Raw genomic sequence first — 9,446 nt, 5'->3', positions numbered from 1 at the left:
GCCGTCTACGCCGCCTGACGCGGCCCCTTCGCCGTCTACGCCGCCTGCCGCGGCCCCTTCGCCGTCTACGCCACCTGCCGCGGCCTCGAAGTCGTCTACGCCGCCTGCCGCGGCCTCCAAGTCGTCTACGCCGCCTGCCGCAGCCTCCAAGTCGTCTACGCCGCCTGCCGCGGCCTCCAAGTCGTCATCGCCGCCTGCAGCGGCCTCCAAGTCGTCATCACCGCCTGCCGCGGCCTCCAAGTCGTCATCGCCGCCTGCCGCGGCCTCCAAGTCGTCATTGCCGCCTGCCGCGGCCTCCAAGTCGTCTACGCCACCTGCCGCGGCCTCCAAGTCGTCTACGCCGCCTGCCGCAGTCTCCAAGGTCCTATGTGTTGGACCCCGGAACGTTGGTCCCGTGATTGACGGCCTCCCGGCCTCCCCCGGAACGTTGGTCCCGTGATGGACGGCCTCCCGGCCGCCCCCCGGAACGTTGGTCCCGTGATGGACGGCCTCCCGTCCTGCCCCCCTGAACAATGACTCTAGGGACGGTCTCTTGACCGATCAGATCTTTTGTGTTTTCCTGCTTGTGTTTTGCCTTAGTTTTTGTCAGGTCCTTGTGTTATTCCTTGTGTTTCCTCTGGCCCTCCACCCTTGCAGTGCCGCCCTCCACCCGCCCAAGTCCTTCGGGAGGGGTTTTTTTTGGGGACGCCTGGAGGCGTCCTTGAGGGGGGGGTACTGTAAGGACGGTACCATTTGGTAGCTCTGTTTGTGTCTGTGTTTCCCTAGTGTTTCCTCTTCAGTTTAATTGGTGCCACCCTTGTCTCGTCACAGCTGTTTGTAATCACGTCTCGTCTTGTCCCTGTATATAAGCCGTCTGTTCAGTCTTGTTCCTTGTCGCGTCGTACTCGTTGGGTATTCTGTGTTCTCCTGCGTCTCCTGAGTCTTCCCTGAGCTTCCTGAGTCCCTTTTGAGTTTTCCCCTGAGTCTTCTTCTTCATGTAAGTTTTTGCTGCCCCGTCAGCGTGTTATTTTGTAACTGTATTCATCATTAAAATATTTAGTTTTTTCATCTGCCGAGTTGAGTCCTGTCTGCACTACTGGGTTCGTCCCTGACCACCAAATCCTGACAGAAATGTGAAAAGTGATAACAACTATATTACAAGAAAAATCAGCGATGAAAAAAGGAAAAAAGAAGGGCAAAGTAGAAGCTCAACTAAAATGTGCTAGACAGTGGCTAATGTAGAACCCTTAAAAAAGGGGAAGAAAAGTGAGGAACGACACGGACACTGTGTTTCCTTCACCTACAGTATGTAGAATGTATTAACATAAACACAATTCTCACAACAGTACAGCTCCTTTAACATATACAACTGCTTATCAGAACAATCTATTTTAACTGAACTTCACCTTTAGCCTTTTGGAGACATTTTCATAACATTTGACATCTTACTCTAAATTACCTGTTCCGTTACAACCAATATTTATTAAACAATCTTTCAAAACAGAATTGTACTCATTTAACTTCTTACTTTTTTAAACTTTTGATCAGTCAGTGAGTTACTTCACACTTTTAGCTCTTCTGTTAACACAAGAACTACTTAGTACTGTCTTGGTCTATGACCATTACTGATTTACAGAATTTACTTTATTACTAAAAGGATTTACATCCCAGTTCCTGTGAAATAGGAATTAGTATTAACAGCTTCAGTAAATATAAACAATAAGAAAATAATAACGAAACATGCACACCACAGTTAACATACAAACATAGTATCCTGATGCATGCTCAATAATCCAGGTAGAAAAATCCAAAAAAGTTCAATCTGGTCCTCTGGACATTAAAAAAAAACAAAAAACAAAACAAAGCAAAAAAATATAGAAACGTTTCGTCTCTCATCCAAGAGACTTCCTCAGTCTGAGGTGCTGTTTTCAGCTCAGTCTCTTAAATAGCACCTTCTCAGAGTGGATCAACCAGTTTGCTGCTGACAACCAAAACCAACTGATCACATGCTCAAGAAGGACCATCAGCCTAACAATGGATCATTAGCACACTGATGGCTGTTTACTGTTCACAGAGGGCTGAGTGATACTAGCAATCACAGCATTGTAAGAGGGGGACAGTTGAACCCGGAGGCCTCCACCCCTGTTTAATGATGGACAATTTCTTTTCACAAAGATGGCCTCATTTACTCCTCTCACAAACCATCGTTCCTCTCTGTCCAGGATGTGAACATCTTCATCCTTGAAAGAGTGACCTGTACTTATGAACTGTACTTTTTCTATCTGTTGTAAATTAAATATTTAGTTTGGAACTATGACATTTATAAATGTATGAATAACATGGTGAAAGTATGACTTTAACTAAATGAACCCTATTTTTTCGTATGAAAGGCTAAATAAACCAAAATATTGCTGTTAATTTTTGATTGTGTAACTTTACAAACTGTATCGCATATCAGTTTGTCTTTCATTATTAGGCCTGAGCAGCAAAGCGCTATGAAGGCCTATTGTAATCACTCAGTTCATTAGGCCCTATCAATTTTTCCAATTTGAAATGCAATTTCAAATTTATGATTGCCATTTTTATTCAGGGCTGCATGATAATAGGAAAGCATGCAATATTAGTGCTAAATACTGTGATAGCAATATGTAGCATGTTCTGTTGTCATGTCAGTTGTGGGCATTTAGAAGAGTGGCCATCTATCTGACTGCTAAATTGAGTATTTTACATGCAGTTAGTCTCTGCAGTTTCATAGAACCTCTTGTAATATTGAAATTGAACACACCACTACAGTAGTCCCTCGTTTATCGTGGCGGATCCATACCCTGAAGCCCAGCGACAAGTGAAAAACCGTGAAGTAGGAATAGTAGTACATAGTAGTAAGTAGTAGTTTATTTTAGTATTTATATATGCATATATTAACATATTTTAAATGCTTTCCACACTCTTGCAAAATTCTAACCAATGTTTTTAAACTCTAAATGCTCTGGATGGCTATGGCTGAGTGGTTAGAGCAGTTGTCTTCCAGTGCAAGAGTTGGGGGTTCGAATCCACCAGCAGTCACATGCTGAAGTGTCCCTGGGAAAGACACTGTTAGAGAGTTTTGGACTATTGATCATTTGAATTGTTTCTTTCTTATCAGTACACTTGTTTCAACAAAGTTTCTGTGTGTGTAAGAGCACTTGGTCATCTGTGTTACGCAAGATATTGTTGGTTGGACACGGCTGAGAACAGTTCACCCTAAATGTTCCCAGAGGATGTTTGACCTTGCAGTTCCTGTTATCTAAAACTGCCACGTCTGCACTATCTGACATTGCCAGAAGATTTGTTCTTTCTGTAAACCACTCCTACATGCTCTAATAAAAGCTGACACACACAGAAGCAAGTTAGACTTCGTTCTGACTCCGGTTAGATGATTGTCTCTCTTTGCAAAGATATGCGTCCCTTGTGGGACGCATATCTTGGGGGGAGTGGTGGCTCAGAGGTTAGAGAGGTGGGCCTGTGATCCGAAGATCGCCGGTTCACGCCCCGGCCCCAACAACATCAAAATTGTGGGTGGGGTGGGTGAAACACCCACACTTGCCCCCACACTCATTCGCCCCACCCTGGGCCCATGAGCAAGGCCCTTAACCCCCACCATGTGCTCCCTAAACAGGTCTCTCTTGAAAATGAGTTCTCGTGGCTCAATGGGACTAACCTGGATAAATAAAGGCTAAATAAAAAAAATAATAAAAAAAATGCGTCCCTTGTAATCTCATTCGTTCTTTTGTGTGGTTATTTTTAATAGGTGCTGGTTCTTAGCAAAACCCATACATTAGATGGTGCACGTGACCCGGATAAATCCTCATGCCTGTTTACCGGTGACGTCCGAAATGGACGTGCTGCAGAGCCGTGCACGACACTAAAAGTAAAGCCCTGAGAGACCGTTTCTCGTCAGGCCTGCGTAATAGGTCTAACTCGGATCACCGACTAACAGAGTGACGGAGATCCGACCGGACACCTCACCAGACTACAAGATGTGAGTACAACAAATTAAGCACAATTGCTGAATGAGAGTTATACGCAAGAAAATACGGTACAGAACTAGTTTTTGTGTTGAGCCAAGACCTAAAATTTTAAAGAAGTGAGTTTTTTTCAACGATAAGGTTAAGGACTAAATAGATAAAAAAGTCTAACCATAAAAAGTCAAGATCTTCAGTGTAATAAAAAGTTAGATAAATTTAGTCAAGACCTAAAATAGTGAGACATTTTACCAAGAACTATTTTGGATTTAATAGTGAGGCTCAACAGTAGGGGGAGTGGTGGCGAAGAGGTTAGAGAGGTGGGCTTGTGATCGGAAGATCGCCGGTTCACACCCCGGCCCCGACAACATCAAAAATTGTGGGTGGAGTAGGTGAAACACCCACACTTGCCCCCACCCTCATTCGCCCCACTCTGGGCCCATGAGCAAGGCCCTTAACCCCCACCATGTGCTCCCTAAACAGGTCTCTCTTGAAAATGAGTTCTCGTGGCTCAATGAGACTAACCTGGATAAATAAAGGCTAAATGAAAAAAAACAGTAGTTTCCTTAGATGCGTCGCATTTAATGTTACTTTTTCACTTTCTCTTTTCCTTTCCTCATCTCTTTTGTGAGTGAATGCGTGAATGCATGTATAACTGAGAGGTTTGCGAGTGATATCACAGTGTCTCTGAAACCTTACGGTGCCAACGTACAAGCCATGTGATTCATTTGTAAACTTCTATTAGGATTCTTTAGGTGACGTGGTTCTTTGAATCTAAAAATCTCTGTATCCTTCAGGAGTAGAATGCAAAGCGAGAAACCGAATCAATCCCTATGTTTGGTCCAGAAGCCTGTTTCTCGGGAGGTGCAGAGAGTCCATGAGACATTTTCAGTGGGACCACTCACACAAATATATTAATAAAACACAACAGAGTATTTATACTTATATATCATGGGTAGTAATAAAAGTAAGTCTTCTACGGAAACGTTCGCCAAAGATGTTAAATACATGAACCAAAAACACCCAGACTCAATTAAATTCCTAGATAAATGGACAAAGAAGTACAAAATTGAACCAACTCTTAAAGTAGACACATGGAAAATGATTGTTTCCATTCTACAAGAAAAACAAGCACTAGTTAAAGGTAAAAAGAAAAAACAAAATTGGATCAACAACTCAAATGTGCAAAAATCTGGCAAACTGAATCCCGAGTGAGGAGAGAGTTAATAAACAGGTCTAAACAGAACAAACAAGCCAGAGCAGATAAAGCAACCGTCCTCTTCGTGAGAACAGAAGATAACGAGACAGTTCCTAGGTGCCTTCCCCCATACGACCAGACTACACCTGACACCACGACCCCACCTCCCACAGGATCTGTTTACCCAACCCTGTAGGATCCCTGGTTTCTCCCTGGCCTGTCTGCACTCACTCTTTCTACAGCTCATCTCTAATTACCCTGATGAGATCCACCTGCTGTTTTCTTAAGGAGGACTGATTGTGGTTGCCTACTTAAGCTGCAGCCAGACATCTCTCCAGTGCTGGGACAACTTCTGCCTATGGGTAAACTAGTGTCCAGTCACTAACCTGTTCCCTTACAGCAGATTCTGATCGATGACTTTCCTCTCCAGGACTTCCATGTCCTGGTCCTCTGAAGTCTTTCCACGGGCCTCGTCCAGCACTCCACGGTGCACCTACAAAAGCAGCAGAGTCTGGTCTCATCAGCGGTTAAACAAATTACTGGATCTACCTGTTCCTCTCTCCACCGTGTCTCACCTATTCATCTCCATCGAAACCAGGACTTCAACTCTCCCTCGGCGCCTTCCCCTATAACAACAAGTAAGACAACTTTGTTCATCTCAAGAATCTAAGTCAACAATATTGGTTACTCACCTCTACACCATTCTTTTCCAGCTCGTCTCTCCAACTCACCTGTAAATAAAGAACACTTATTTTGTATTCCTGGTTGTCGTGTCTTCTTCCTTGGTCTGCCACTTCGGGGTCCAACATACGACATCATGATAAACCCAGGACTTAGCAAATGCTGACAAATGCCTGGACGCACTCTCAGACTTACCCAAAAAAACAGGCGTCAGCATAAAAAATAGCCTACGAAGCACTACATGAACAAGGCAATGTAAACACGTTCCCTCTGATACAAGTCATGAATGCTACTGGTGGGGGTTCCCAATTTGGACTCGTGTTCAGACTCTGGCCCAAATTTTGGGCCAGAGTTAGGGGAAATTACACATGGAGACGAAATGATGGTACTCCTTGCCCTTATGTAGACGATAACAAGCTGACCGGAGTATACAAGGAACAATGGCAGGCTCTTTGTGAAAGAGTATTCGCCACTTTCAGACGCAAAGCTGACTATGCAGCTTTGTCAGCAGTAAAACAGAAAGCAAATGAGGAAGTGGATGATTTTAAGATCAGTCAAGAGAGAATTCAGAGTGCACAGTGGAACTGATTACGTTGAACAGGCAGACTCAGCTTATCAACAACAATTGAAAAATAGTTTGTTACAGTTTTTTCGCCCAGATATTTCAAATTGGGTGAGAAAGCATCTTGTCGAGATGGATACGCGCTCAATGGAAGTTCTGATGCAATGGGCACGTCATGCTGAGAAAGTGTTGAAGAGGAAAACGGGAAGTGGTGCAGGAGGTAAAACAGATGTGTTTTATAATGATGATTTTGGTGAATCAGAGATTTTTTACAATGGTTCAATGCAGAACAAGAATAGAGGTGGGTTTAGACACAGACACAGAGGTCGTGGGTTTGGCCGACCTCAGCAACAGCAAGATCCAAACAGCTGTTGGAAATGTGGAGAAATTGGACATTGGTCACGTGATTGCCAGAAAACCTTCCCTCAACAATGCAGAGGAAGTTTTCCTTGTAGAAGAGGATTTCCTAATACAGGAAATCACTCTAACAATAGAAGTGGTAATAATGCATGATTAACTCCCAGCACACCCAGGGCAAGTACAGACACTAATGATGAAGTTGTCAACATTTGCTCGGCTTGGGATTTATTAAATGCATTGAAGGAAAAACCCTATGTGACACTTAAAGTTAACACTATGAATGTTAAGTTTCTCTGTGACACAGGAGCATGTAAGACAGTCCTAAAAACACATGTTCCTGGCTTACATGCACCACATAACTCAATTTGGGTAAAATCAGCTGACGGACTAACAAACAGACAAAACATTTCCAAGCCAGTGTGTTTCACAGACAAAGAAACAGGACTCTAGGTTTCTACCAATGTTGTGATCTCACCTGACTGTCCTATAAATCTATTGGGCAGAGACTTAATGGCAAGACTGGGCATAGCAATAATTCCAATTAAAGATGGAATGCGGGCCACAAGGCCAAAAGACACACAGATCTATGCAAATCAGGAGGTACATGGCATCTATTGTTCATATAACCTAGGATTAACCCAAAACTTGACGACTGCTTCACTTTTAATGCAGGAAGCTGGACGAGCGATGGAAAATTTTGATGACCAGATGCCTTTGAGCCAACTGCACGTGACAATGAACGTGTTGAAACACGATGACTGTATGGTATAAAGTTTATTCATTTTTAAAAAGTACAAAACAATTCCATAACAATATAAAAAAGATACAAAAGATTTAAAATGAAAGGCAGCAGAAAGAAGAAAAAATCTTATTATATCTGCCCCTTTTTTCAAACAATTATTTCAATCATAATAATTTTCAAGTAACAGAACAAAATGAATAACTCTTTCTAATTTTTCTAATTCTAATACAAAACACACACTAAGCTACTTCATTTTTTTTTTTTAACAATTCAGCTTTGATCTTTTTCTTAAATGTACACATTGACTTGGCATTTTTTTACATCACTCTCTAGACCATTCCACAATCCAACTCCTTGGATTGAGGTAGACCTTCCCTTCAGACTAGTTGTGAATTTTGGTTTGACAAAAATCTCTATCCTCTTGAGATTGTAACAACTTTGTCTTTTAACAAAATTTCTTTGGATATTTAATGGTAATGTGTTACTTTGAGCCCTATACATAACTGATAAAATACTGTAATCTACCAAATCATGGAACTTCAATAACTTCAGTTGATAAAATAATGTGCTAGATGGGTGACTGTAATGCTTTCTGGAGATAATTCTTATAGCCCTTTTCTGTAAAATAAAAATAGGTTTTGTAAATGTTTTACACGCTTTCCCCCAAATATCAATGCAATAGATTACATGTGGAACAATGATTGTGTTATACAACATGTACAGAGCTTTATCATTTAATAATTCCCTGACTTTGTATGGTACTGCAATAGATTTAGCTATTTTTGTTCTTACAGAATTGATGTGATTTTTCTATTTTAGCTGTTCATCAATGAATACACCCAAAAATTTCATCTCATTAACTCTACAAATCTCAACACCCTCAATTTAAATGGATCGTCAACAGTTTTCTTTTTGTTACTAAATATCATGTATTTAGTTTTATCTAAATTTAATGATAATTTATTAATTTTAAACCAAGTTTGTATTTTATCAAATTCTGTCTTCATCAATTCCATCATCCGTTTTACATCTTTACGCAAACAAAAAAAATGTGGTGTCATCTGCAAAAAGGACACATTTGAGGAGTCCTGATACATTCACTAAGTCATTCACATATAAAATAAATAACTATGGGCCAAGTACAGAGCCTTGAGGAACTCCACAAGTGATATTGCACAGGTCAGATCTTAGACCATTTATTTGTACAAACTGTTTCCTATCTTTTAAATAGCTATATACCCAGTGTAATGCTGGTCCTCTTAAACCATATTTGTTTAATTTTCCAAGGAGAATAGTGTGGTCAATAGTATCGAATGCTTTTTTTAAATCAACAAAAATACTAACACAATACTGTTTTTGATCGACAGCAGTAGTTATTTGTTCTATTATTTCCATGAGAGCCATTGATGTAGAGTTTTTTGCTCTAAACCCATACTGACTGCTACTTAGAATGTTTTGTTTAGTAATAAATTTATCTAATCTGGTCACAAATAGTTTTTCTAGAATTTTTGAGAACTGTGGTAATATGGATATTGGTCTATATTTATTGAACACACATTTATCACCATTTTTAAAGAGAGGAACTACCTTTGCTACTTTCATATTGTCTGGAAATATTCTTTTTGAAAATGATGTAGTAGTCACGTAGGTACGTGCCACTAGTTGTAGTATGACAATATATGAGATATATATGCATACTTTTTCACGAGTTCCTCATCTTTCTGACTGTGTAATGTCGTGCATTGAATTTAACAGAAATGTAACGAGAGACGTTATTTATCTTTGACCCATCAAAATGAATGCGGTCATTTATTTTCAGAATCAAAGTTTAACATCAAACATTTACATTAATTTGGCAAAATATGAAAATAATAACAGACAAGTTTCACAGAAAAGGGACATCGATCACTCGGCGGTGAACGA

General features: G+C 40.9%; 1 protein-coding gene and 1 long non-coding RNA gene across 2 annotated transcripts in view; both read right to left on the bottom strand.

Annotated features, from left to right (window-relative positions):
* LOC119414869 (contactin-associated protein-like 2) overlaps positions 1–9,446 on the bottom strand; it is a 391,521-nt gene that overhangs the window by 380,218 nt on the left and 1,857 nt on the right. The gene's annotated exons all lie outside the window — the stretch shown is intronic.
* LOC119414944 lies at positions 5,647–5,970 on the bottom strand. Its single transcript, XR_005187025.1, has 3 exons — positions 5,910–5,970; positions 5,754–5,804; positions 5,647–5,671 (listed from the first exon to the last, which is right to left on the bottom strand). It is a non-coding gene; the product is annotated as an uncharacterized LOC119414944 (long non-coding RNA).

Source organism: Nematolebias whitei, chromosome 9 (genome assembly GCF_014905685.2).
Source record: "Nematolebias whitei isolate Nwh7 chromosome 9, NemWhi1, whole genome shotgun sequence".
In the NCBI taxonomy this organism is placed as follows: Eukaryota; Metazoa; Chordata; class Actinopteri; order Cyprinodontiformes; family Rivulidae; genus Nematolebias; species Nematolebias whitei.
This window is presented reverse-complemented; position numbering and strand designations above follow the sequence as displayed.